The sequence below is a fragment of the Corythoichthys intestinalis genome, chromosome 7 (assembly GCF_030265065.1).
Source record: "Corythoichthys intestinalis isolate RoL2023-P3 chromosome 7, ASM3026506v1, whole genome shotgun sequence".
NCBI classification, from domain to species: Eukaryota; Metazoa; Chordata; class Actinopteri; order Syngnathiformes; family Syngnathidae; genus Corythoichthys; species Corythoichthys intestinalis.
Window position 1 is genome coordinate 41,245,277 of NC_080401.1, and position 13,284 is coordinate 41,258,560.

At 37.0% G+C, this 13,284-nt stretch overlaps 1 protein-coding gene across 8 annotated transcripts in view; it reads right to left on the minus strand.

The window, feature by feature from the left end:
- Positions 1–13,284, minus strand: part of celf5a (cugbp, Elav-like family member 5a) — a 700,629-nt gene that overhangs the window by 554,339 nt on the left and 133,006 nt on the right. The window lies entirely within an intron of this gene.

Below are 13,284 nucleotides of genomic sequence, written 5' to 3' on the forward strand. Positions count from 1 at the left end.
TAGAATGATTTCCTGACCAATGTATCGATAATCGTTTTATCGCCATATCGTCAGATCGTTATCGTGAGCTTTTTATCGCAAATTGTATCGTATCGTGAGGTACCAAGAGGTTCCCACTCCTAATTTTGAGGTCTGCGATTGATGTTGTAGTCATATAAAAGTTAGAAAAGAATATAATTTACATAGTCAGTATATGTGAGGTCCCTCAGGGGTGATGGTTTCATTTTGAGACCAATTTCCAAGTAATAATTCAAAGGAATCGCTATTACATTGTATTTTTATTTATTTATTTTTTTTTACAAGAGTTTGTATTTTTAAGGCTGTGTCACTTTCAAGTAGGTCCTGAGATTAAAAACATCTCGGCTGTACCAACAAATGTCTCTCCACATTGATTTTCTCCATAGCATCTCCGAGGGGGCTGTGACCGAGTAATAGTATCATTTTTTACAGGACACTGTGGAATTTATGACTGTCTGGCATCTCCATTTTGGCTTTTCCGGCCTTGCTTCTTTCATAAAACTACCTTCCTCCTCTTTCATTGCTTACTGGTCCATTTTCCTCCTCTCAATAGTGCTGCTGCTTTCAAAGCCACCACAATGACAGTAATGCACTTTTTCTTTTCATCCCCAAGCAATGGCTGCATTATCAGTGTCTGATAGAATACGAATGGTCTTGTTCTTCTTTGCTTCGGCAAAAACAAGGTAGCGGAGCAGGTGTTTTTGAAAAATCTATGTGCGTCGTTTGCCTCCGCTAAGTCAAGAAAGGGATGGCTTTTAGCAGCAAAGAGCGCAGCCTTCTGGCACTATTCATTCAGCATGCTCTGTGTAGAAACATGCCAGCCTGCCTTGCGAGCCATGAACAAGTTCCACAGGATGATAAAGCTTAATGTATGCTTGGTCATACCCTTGCGCTAAAGCAATGTTTGATGCTGACAATGCAGGATGTCTTAAAGATGAGCAATAACCAACTGTGGACTTTATGTCGATGGGCATTGAGTAATGGAGAATATCATTTGTGCCTGTTTTACCTTCTCACACGTTTGTACTATTGTGACAATATAGATGTAATAAACCCTACAGAAACATCATACGTCTTATTAGTAGAGATGTAGTAGAGATTAGAACGGGCCGATCGATCGGGTATGATCACATCATTTTCAAAGTATCAGAATCGGCAAAAAAATATCGGCCATGCCTTTTTTTAATGTATTTATATTTTAATTATATCATTTTTAAATTGTATTTAATGTTACAGACATAATATATCACACTCATCCAGAGTCTTTAGTTTAGGCCTATTGTGGGGTTATCAAAAATAGCCCATAAACGGTGGCAATTAATTTATTTAAAAATGTGTCACGTTAAAATATTTAACGTTATTAAATCTCCACTGCACGATCCTCTCACTCAATGTCGCGCTAAATCTACAATGACACCGTTTTACCTTTATAGAGAGATAAAGGCAGTGCAACATGAGTAGAGAGAACTTTGACAGCCTTCGAAGCCTTTCTTCAATTGGCTAATAATTTGCAATCCATCTCCTTATAATTAGAAATATCATGGGAAGCAATGTGGGGAAGCAAGGTGGCAATAGATCTTTGTGTTTACGCCTTACGTTAGTTCCCAAAGCAGAGAAGATATATCCATTGATAGCACGACGCACAGTCATGGTTTTACTTCCCATCATGGTTCCACTCCCATCATGCAGTATCATTTACTGAAAGCTCAACAAATACACTAGATGGCAATATTTAGTTACAATACACAAAGTCACAAGTCTTTCTATCCATAATGGTTTCACTTCCCATCATGCATTGGGGCATGCCTGCAGTATAATTTACTGAAAGTTCAACAGATACACTAGATGGCAATATTTAGTTACAATACACAAAGTCACAAGTCTTTCTATCCTTGGATCCCTCTCACAGAAAGAATGTTAATAATGTAAATGCCATCTTGAGGATTTATTTTCATAATAAACAAATACAGTTGAATGTATACGTATATTAGTCCGAGTTTTATTCATTTTTTTCTTAATGCATTGCCAAAATGTATATGATCGGGAAAAATTATCGGGAATGATTGGAATTGAATCGGGAGCAAAAAAAAGCAATCGGATCGGGAAATATCGGGATCGGCAGATACTCAAACTAAAACGATCGGGATCGGATCAGGAGCAAAAAAACATGATCGGAACAACCCTACTTATTAGTTGATTTTACTTCTTCATAGAAAGAGCAGACATAATACAGCAAACGTCGCAACTCCAATTCTATTCCATTACTCGATTTCTCAAATTTTTTATCTTTCGATTTTTTTTAATCAAAGATGAAAAAAAATCTTTGATGGTTGTTTCATTCTTTGATTCAAATCTTCTATTTTTCCTTTTTTTTATTTATTTTGTTCAATATACAGATAGTCCCCGGGTTACGATGTACTCGACTTGCGTGATTTCGACTTTACAACGCCTGAGTCTCGTCCGCCATTTTGTCTCCAGTCATTTTTTTGTTTGTTTTTCTTTTGGGGTGGGAGGTCGCATAAGCAGTACCTTATTGTACCTACCAGTATCTTATTTTTTACCTTACTTTAATAATTTAATTAATATGACGTTTTCTGTCCTCACTAAACTTCAAGCTGTTCAGCTTGACAGACAGAACACAAGCTTTTTACCTCCTTCACAACTGATAATTTGTAAAGCTGTAACACACATGTACACTTTATTTCAAAACGACACACATTTTAACAATTAAAAAATTGACACAAAACAACTGGTGTGCAAACGTCCATCTAGGCTGCTCAAAATGTAAATTTACTAGATTAAATTAGCCTAATTTGCCTAAAAAAAGTCCGCTATCTTAAATAACATGAATGCTAACGTATTTACAATTCTCATAGCAAATCACTCACACATAACTCCACAAACAGTAGCTCTAAAGTGAATTACAAATGCATACACTAACATATATTAGCTGAAACAATTTACAGCTTTATGTGGGCCAGACCAGAGCGCAGCTGTCATTGTCTAGCCATGTCAGACGAGTCTGCTCCTCAGTCAATACAAGGTGAGAGTCCAGCCAGACACAACGCCGTCACCAGAGGGCAGTGTACCCTCCATTATTAAACAAAATACAATACAGTACTTTCTAAAAAAAAAACAGTTGGACAGTTATTTTGAGATTTAGGGGAATATAGGGTATTAAAAGGGTTAATCCCGATTTACGCGGATATTCTGGTTACGTCGCCATCGTAGGAACAGAACTTGCTTGTAACCCAGGGACTATCAGTATTCTGAGTTAATGAGATGGCATACCTATATGCTTTTATTCAACAGTTTGATTTGATTACCGTATTTTTTGGACTATAAGTCGCACCTGAGCATAAGTCGCACCAGCCCTAAAATGCCCAACGAAGAGGAAAAAAAACATACGGCGGAAAACACAGACAAGACTGAAAAAGCAGTTTCTGCTCTTGCACTCTTCTTTAAAAGAAAATGCCAAAGCAACTGTTGTGTTTGATAGAATAATATGTCTATATGCAGCCATATCAGATTCATGCCGCAATAAGCCTCCAAACTATTTTTAATTTGTCCGTTTTACCCTGGAAACCCCCGTTTACAGACGTCGCGCAACCGCTTTTGTTTCAACCCAGCCATAAAAAGAAATAATTATATTTATTAATCAAAATGTCTGATTTTTAGCTTAGAATCATTAATTGATGTCTAATATTTAAATGTCTAATATTTTAAAGTCACGGATATCTACCTCATAACTATCGCTTAATTATACTTTTTTGATACTGTCACATTTTCTCCGATATTTTAGATGACAATCGATCCAAACAAAGAAAAATTGAAGAAGAAAAAAAAAAAAAAAAAGTTTAAAAGGGTAAATATATGAAAAAGAACATCTTGACCACTGCTTGTCTGCGATTTCTGCATTGCGACCCTTGTTTTGTTACCATGTTTTACCCATAAAATCTCCCAAAAATCCAGCTGTGGCCATTCACAGCTGTGGCTTGTCATTCAGTGATACATGCAACAATGAGTTTTTGGATCGAAACAAGATAATTACGCGATAATATCTCGTTAAAGTCATGGCGTCTGTAATTCTGCTCTCTCGTGTTCTCACCTCCGGATAGGGTTTTGCTGTAAAATAAACATTTTTTTTAAAAATTCCCTCCTGTTCAAAATGTTACTTTCCCCAGAAAATTGAGATTTTAAGCTTTCCAATGATGTATCACACATGCATTTCGGACTATTTTGAAATTCGGCCAAATTTGGGGTTTCAGAGCGGAACTTCAAGTCACCTGATTGTTTTCCGCCATATATAAGTCGCACCAGAGTAAAAGTCGCATTTTGGGGGGAAATTTACTTGATAAAATCCAACACATACAACAGATTTGTCATCTTGAAAGGCAATTTAAAATAAAAATAAAAGGAGAACAATATGCTGAATGAAGTGTACAGTATGATAATGTTACATGATGTATGAACAACGAAATGCGAACGTGGCCGGTATGTTACCATAACATAGCTATTAAGAGTTATTCAGATAACGATAGCATAAAGAACAAGCTAAAAAGTTTACCAAACCATCAGTGTCACTCCAAAACACCAAAATAACATGTAAAATTATATAATAAATAGGGGTGTGAATCTTTGGGTACCTAATGATTTGATTACAATTACGATTCAGAGACTCCAATTTGATTATGAATCGTTTATTGATTTTACCCTCATACCCCTCCGACCCCCCGCGCCTTTAATGTGTTGTACATTAGTTCCAAAATTGTTCAAAAATCCTCTCAGGCTAAACCAAACTAATATTTCATTATCAAGTTAACAGTTAGAAACAGTAAATAAAATACTCAAGTCCCCATTCTGTATCGGCAGCTTTAAACTACACTCAATTAATTTAAGGATGTGAATCAACCGTTAAAAGTTGTTAAAATTGCTGTCGTTATTCCATAATTTCCCTTCTACTTTTGACATGTAAATGTTTTAAAACTGTTTCTTCATTTAAAGATAGATTCAAGTCAAAATTTTGTCGATTTAGGACTATTTTAGATAAAATGTTATTTAGGTTGGCTGCAACAGAGCCTTCTAGAGAAGTCTACTGCTTTAAGATGGCAGCTGTTTACTACGCGGCAACTACTACACAGCAAGTCTGTCATTTCGCATTTAGTTCTCTTTATATGTTTTAACAAGGGCTGTCAAACGATTAAAATTTTTAATCGAGTTAATTACAGCTTAAAAATTAATTAATCGTAATTAATCGCAATTAATCGCAATTCAAACCATCTATAAAATATGCCATATTTTTCTGTAAATTATTGTTGGAATGGAAAGATAAGACAAGATGGATATATACATTCAACATACGGTACATAAGGACTGTATTTGTTTATTATAACAATAAATCAAGATGGCATTAACATTATTAACATTCTGTTAAAGGGATCCATGAATAGAAAGATTTGTAGTTCTTAAAAGATGAATATTAGTACAAGTTATAGAAATGTTATATTAAAACGCCTCTTAATGTTTTCGTTTTAATAAAATTTGTAAAATTTTCAATCAAAAAATAAACTAGTAGCCCTATTCTGTCCTCAATGTGTGTGAGTACACAAATTGACAGATAGCGAACATAAGTTCCAAAAAGAAATTAGACGGTGTGGCAAAGTTGCATGGGCTTTACTGAAGTCATCTCTTTTTGACAGGAGCACGTTTCTTGTATTTTTGTAAAACTGAAAATAACAAGGCAATGTGTCAATAAATTGCATAAATCACAAAATAATATAAAATGTATACACACGTGTCCATTTGAGTAGTAGCACTAGCCAATTAGCTCACAAGCATCTAACAATGTAACTGCATTTCACCATATATGTAAACAAACTCAAATACACATCATCAATAACTATCTAATGCTCATGAATATAAACAAAGGAGGAATATAACTCACAAGCGATGCATGTATTAGACACAAACAGTGTGATGGGGCTATGAGAACTGCCACTGAATACTGGATGCGTACGTTAGCTGGTCTGAATAGCACTGTCTATTAGTGTGAGTTCGCGTCGACATATAATCATGTCAGAAAAGTGCGCCGAAACCCAAATAATCAGCTGCACTGAATCGCCAGCAGAGGGCGACATTACGCCACATAACATATGCAAGTCACACCCAAGCGCCAGCAGAGGGCGGAAAAACTCCATAAAACACAATTAACAAGTTGGCCTTTCACTGTACTGACATTTAAATCTGTCTGAGCGGGCTTAGTGCGTTAATTGCGTCAAATATTTTAACGTGATTAATTTAAAAAATTAATTAACGCCCGTTAACGCGATAATTTTGACAGCCCTAGTTTTAACACTGCCGTCGTCTGTCATTTTGCATCTAGTTCTACAAATATGTGATATCTATTACAGCCGTATGTGCCCGTATGTTTTTAGAAACTAGCAACTGGGCATTGTTTGAAGCAGCTGTAAGCAGCAGTCAGGTATTATTGTTTTTTTATCTAGCGGCATGAGGTGTATATGATATTTACTCTCGGTCTGTTCCTCATTGTGTCCCGAAGACCGCGCTGACTGTGTTTTAGTTCTGCTTTACCTGGTATAATTCAATAATCGGAATTTGGATGTTTGTGAATCGTTCTCGAATCTTTCACGGCCGAATCGCGAATAATCTAAGAATCGGAAATTTCGCATGCCTCTAATAATAGTGTGTTAATAATTTCCCACATAAGTCGCTCCAGAGTATAAGTTGCACCTCCAGCCAAACTATGACAAAAACTGCGACTTATAGTCTGAAAAATACGGTATTATTTGATGTGTCCATTACTCGGTTTTCCAATATTATGATCTGTTTACTCCTGTGAACACTTGCATGTTTGTTTATCACGTGTGCAGCTGCTGTAATTTAAAAAAAGAAAAAGAAAAAGAAAAAATCTACATACAGTATACTGTATTACGGTCTATGAAATGTCATCTCCCTCCCAGAGAAAGTACAAATAAAGCCAAAATTACAACTACAAGTTGCCCAGTGTTTATTAACCAGGAAGTGTTGGAGTTGAGCTTTGAGGTTATTTTAGTAGAGACTTTATCCGGCCCATAAAATGTATCACAATATTTATGTGTTTTCTGACCTAATTCATTCAAAGTTCTTCTTGCCAACAAAAGGTATCAAAGCAAGCTCATTTCTTGCATGGTCTAATCTTTGACATACGGCGCAACTTAGCTAAAGGAATACTGGCATTTATGGAGCGGAAAGTTTGCGCGGAAAGCAACTGGCTGTGCAGAGCACGGGGGTCTGTGTGTCAGCGGCACAGCGTGACCGAAAAGGACAGCGCTGTCTCTTCGTATCAGAACACAGTGCGCCCTAATACGGGCTCTTTCACGTGAGAGAGTGGGGAGGGTAAGGCGAAATTAAATAAAGGGGCCATTTTGACTAGTTAAAAATAATAAGATAAAATGGAAAGCACATCCCTAATGCAACTGTGTCTATTTTTCCAACAGTTCTATTTATGCAAATGCAAGCTTTAAATGAGCCCATCTTACACAAGGTTGATGGAGAATGGGTTGGCAAAAGTACATTTATAAAGTACCTTTCTTGCATTCATTCTTTTCAGAAACTACTTACACCACATTCCTGTGTTCTAGCCTAGACATTTTCATAATAATTCACTGTCCATTTGCTATCCAATAAAAGCTGAATCCAACTTTTCATACAGTTTGTCCCACATGTACAGTGCAGTCAAATTTAAAAAGTTTTTGAATAAACACTCATTCATAATCACGTGAAGCCAAGGCTCTTTCCTCCTTCACTCTTCTGTGCTCCTCTTTCTCCCAAGAGCCTAAAATTAGACACACCATCCCTGACTGACACGCACACACAAGCAGAGCAACACGCTAGTCCGCACATCCAACCACACACGACTATTTTTAGCACATTACCATAACAGTGACCTATTTGTTTGGCTTTTGAGCACAGCCGCATTTGAAACGGACAAAAAAAAAAAAAAAAAATCAGGAAATACGTCTTACTTTTTCCCCCAGATCATCCTCCTCCCACTATACAGTATATTAATTTCTTAGCAATTGTCTAGATAATTGGTGAGGAGGTGGGTGCTGACATAAACTGGAAAGTGTCTAGAGTTTGCATAAAAGTGGAAATTGTTGAGAACTATCTGCGAAAAGTGACTTTAAATTGCCTTTACACACAGTTGTGTCAATACAGTTTCTGAAAATGTGTTGTTTTTCTTTAAATGTTGACTTTTGTTTTGTGATGCATGCTTTTATTTTGGCGCAGGAAGCATAGAACAGAAAGCGAATGCATTTACAGTGGGGCAAATAAGTATTTAGTCAACCACTAATAATGCAAGTTCTCCTACTTGAAAAGATTAGAGAGGCCTGTAATTGTCAACATGGGTAAACCTCAACCATGAGAGACAGAATGTGGGGGGAAAAAAACAGAAAATCACATTGTTTTTTCTTGTGGCAGCTTTAAAGCAAATTGTTAATCTTTTGACCACATTCGTAATGTATCATATTTAAACCACCCTTAGTTAATATTACGGCGTTTAAGTATTTTCTTAAGGCATCTTTAGTATGTTTCATTTCATTTTCATTTCATTTCATTCGTTTATTTCAGGCCATTATTCCTTGTCAAGACAACAAATATATACAGCTCATATAATCAAGTAACAAAAAGAGCAGCAAAGCTAAGTAACATTGCAACATCAACTACATGCCTGAAAAGGAGTGGGAAGAAGAAAACTTATTTAATCCCACCCCTATTCTTATCTAATTAAGAACAAAAAATTCTTGCTACTTCCTTCCAAAAATGTAGGGCACCAAAAATCAGTCCAAACAGTTTTGCACATACACATTTTTGTAACAAATTTTGTCCCTTGTGATGAAGTTACCACAGGTAACACCCAAACCAAAAACAATTTCATACCAACATGGTAAATAAAAGTAAAACCATACCAACAATGGTAAAGGCCACACACACAGGACAACAAATTATAAATGGCAACAATAACTATACCAACAACGGTCATGGACAATATACCAGCAATGGTAAGAAACAATCAGCACTCATACCAAGACAATTTATTGATGTAATTAAGACCTTATATCAGTATACTGTGACCAGACCATAAATTTGTATAACCTTTTCAATCTTTAGATAGTTTGGCATTGCTTGTGTTGGATTCCCAGATTATTCCAAAGTTTCACTCCACACACAGACACACAAAAACTTTTACGAGTTGTTCGAATTTTTGGTATTTTGAAGTCTCCATATCCTCTCAAGTTATGAGTTCTGTCTTTCATTGTAAAAAAGTTTTGCAATTTAATTGGTAATAATTTATTGAATGCTTTATAGAGGATTATTGAGGTATTATACTTTACGAGATCGTTAAATTTTAGCAGCTTTGATTGAATAAACAAATTATGTGTGTGATCCAAAAACCCGACCTTATGGATGGTCCGCACGGCCCGTTTCTGTAAGGTAACTAAAGGATTTATCGTGCTCTGATAAGTGTTTCCCCAGACTTTAACACAATATGAGAAGTATGGGAGAGCCAAAGAGCAGTATAAAGTGCGGAGTGCGTTCTCATCAAGGAACTGTTTAACTTTGTAATTGAGAGACTATTGAAAATGTTTGTTTTTATATGTCTGATGTGGGGTTTCCATGTCAGTTTATTGTCATTTGTGACACCCAAAAATGTATTCACATCTACATTTTCAATTTGGATACCATCAATAATTACATGCAAATCAAGATTAGTTTTAAAGCTACCAAACATCATATGTTCTGTCCGTATGCATCTAAACAAAAAAACTCAAAACGCACAGTAGTAGTTGTTGTGTCAAATTCGCCTCTTGTAAGATGTTTCGCTGTTGTAGCACATTTTGGCAGACCACAGTTTTTTTTTTCCAACTCTCATCATGTCTCATCCCGTCTTTCCTGTTCATTTTACTTTGGCTGCTCGTTTTGTGAAATATCGACAGTGTTGTCATGCTCATTTAAGTTCCTCTCGGGTTAAATTTGAAAGGGTTGAACAGATGACATGTTTATGTCGCTAGAGTCATACTCTGGAAGCCCGGCAGCATAACCATGTGACGTCACCACCCTGCGATGTCAACAACAATGACAACCAACTAGTTAAAATTAGTTTAAAAGTTGTATTTAAAAAAATAAAATTAAAAAAAAACATCAAGAGGGGTTTCAATCCCAAATTATTTTAACTCATAATAACGTTTATCTTTTAAGGACTACAGGTCTTTCTAGCCGTGGATCCCTTTCAGGTAAATGTATGTTAAATGCATTTAACTGATTAGATGATTGTGAAATGCATATGACAGAAAAAACTCTGGTGACTTGAAGTTCCCCCAATCTAGCCAACTTTCAAAATTGTCCGATATGCATGTGTGATACATCATTGGAAAGCTTAAAATCTCAATTTTCTGGGGGAAGAAAATTTTTGAACAGGAGGGCATTTTTTTTTTTTTTTTTAATGTTTTTTTAAACTGCAAAACCCTATCTGGAGGTGAGAGCATGCGAGAACAGAATTACAGACGTGATGGGGGAAAATATTACATTATGCCTTTGTGATGTATGATTGCTTCTGTGACATAGATTGTAACAACTTGTATTGTTTTTCACCTTGTTCCCATAGTTAGGAGACGCGCCTGAGTAGGGAATCTCACGAGATAACTTGTTTTGCACCATAGTACGCGCTTGAGTCCCATAAGTTAGGAATCTCACGAGATAACTTGTTTTGCACTCATAATATTTACCGTGGGAACACAACATCTGCTACCGGACAGCACAACCTGGGAACCACGCAAGGAAAAGCCCCTTTTTCGAGGGGCTGAACCAAAAGTAGCTTTGTCATGGGACGGGGCCGCGCCGCCTGGGAGCGGAGGTTGGCCATCTCCGCCCCCGTGTGGCGCGTTCCTACAAAAACCGGGCATTTCCGGGCGACCAGTGAAGTCCGCCAGCGGGTCACGTACGGATCGCCTGGCTTTGTTCCTTCGCCGCCTTACCGGAGCGTTGGCTCCCGCTCATTTGTCACGGCAAGCGATTTTCATTGCTAAAGGAACACCTGGTTGTGCTGTAACGGTTTCGCGGGCATTCTGGGATTGACAATCTCAAATGTAGTGTCATGGTTGCCATTTGTTATGCTTGTTTTTGATACTTGTTTGCTTGCTCTTGTGGGATTTTAATCAATACATCCCATTTATTCTGCATTTTCTAATCAATAAACATTGACTATTTTGCAAAAGTGTGCCCGTTACTGATTCACCGCGAACCTGGAAATTTCAGAAAACAAGACGCCAAAGATTTTAACAAGATATTATCGTGTACGTACTTTGTTTCGATCCAAAAACTCCATGTAGCATGTATCACTGAGTGTCAAAACACAGATGTGAATAGCCACAGCTGGATTTTTGGGGGATTTTATGGGTGAAACATGGTGAAATATCAAGGGTCGCAATGCAGAAATCGCAGACATTAAGGAGTGGTCGAGATTTTCTTTTTCATATACTGTATTTACCCTTTTAAACGTTTTTTTTTTCAACTTTTTTTTGTTTGGATCGATAGGTTATCATCTAACATACCGGGGAAAATGTGACAGTAACAACAACAAAAAATACAATTAAGCAATAGTTATGAGGGAGATATCCGTGACTATTTTAAATATGTGAGTGAATAATTTTTTAAAGTCTTTTTTTTTTTAACAAAATATGAGACATCAATTAATGAGACACCAATGAATGATTCTAAGCTAAAAACGACATTTTGAATAATAAATATAATTAATTACCTTCCTTTTATGGCTGGGTTGAAACAAAGCGGTTGTGGCCGTCTGTAAATGGGGGTTTTCAGGGTAAAACGGACAAATTAAAAATAGTTCGGGGGATTAATGCACCATGAATCTGCTATGGCAGCATATAGACATATTGTTTTCTCAAACACAACAGTTGTTTTAGCTTAAAATACAGCTTCTTTTAAAGAGGAGTTCAAGAGCAGAAACTGCGTTTTCAGTCTTGTTTTCCTGTGTTTTCCGCCATATATTGTATTAAATCGATCAGAGGTGGTTAAATTAAATTGACCCCTTATCATTAGTTTTCCTCTCTAGATTTCTGTGATTGAGCCATAAAAACACAAAAGAAAAAAACTTCTTGTCTTTCTTTTTTAAATGTATATTTCTGCAGAGCAATGATTTTTTTTAACTTCAAATTAGTGTAGTAGCACTGTACTTTTGCCCATATGCTACAGTCACTTACTGTATATAATCTGCTAAAGAGTCTTAACTGGTTAACATAACTGTCTTCCATGTCCTAAATAGAGGAACAGATCACTCCAGAACAAGCCACTGACACAGAATTCCGCTACTGTGCGGCTGTACTTTTCAGCAGACCAAATACGAAGGCGCCCTGTGTGGCGAGTGAGCAAGTGTTTGTTGGCGACGCTCTGGCTCCAGGGAAGCCCGCGGCGTTCCAGCACCCATTGTCCCAAGAGGACTGCCACCGCTGCTGCTGACGGAGGGGAAAAAATGGCTTATGGGAGAGTGATGGAACAATGTAGAAAAGAAGACAGAGAAAAAATGTTTGGGGAGAAAATGGGACCATGCCTTCACGCTGCCAACAGCCTATCCCTTGTTATTTACAGTCCTATGAGGAGGTTGCATGATGTTTTATCATCATAACAATCATTAAGCCACGTAAAATCACATCTGTTGACACATGAGTGTGTTAAAGCCAAACCCATGAGGTAATCCAAAGCACGGCAATACATAAATCAAAAAGGTATGCATTTTGCTGAGCTAAAATTACAGGTCAGAAAAGCAATTACTCTTTTCTGGGGCTGTCAAAGCACATAATAAATGTGTTTGGAGACAAAAGACGGAAAAACGTGCGACTGGATGGTTGTCATCACGCGCGGCAGAATTGGCCCCAAGGTGATGAGAATTGTTTTACCTTGCAAAAATGAAAATGTATTTCTTTAGCGTGCATTTTTCATCCCGCGGGGTCGTAAGCACTAAATTGTGGGGCCAATTCTCCTCTGTTGCATATTGCTTCGCTTCCTCTCTCTCGCACGTGTCACTACTACACAAGTCCAGCTGCTAAATCAGTAAACACATTCATACAGTGGAACCTGTTAGGATGAACAAAAAAATCCAATTGAAAGCAATTCCTACCATCACAAATAATGAAATTAGAAATAATGTGCTGCAGGATGAAAAAAACTACTCTCATGACAGTGGAAAGA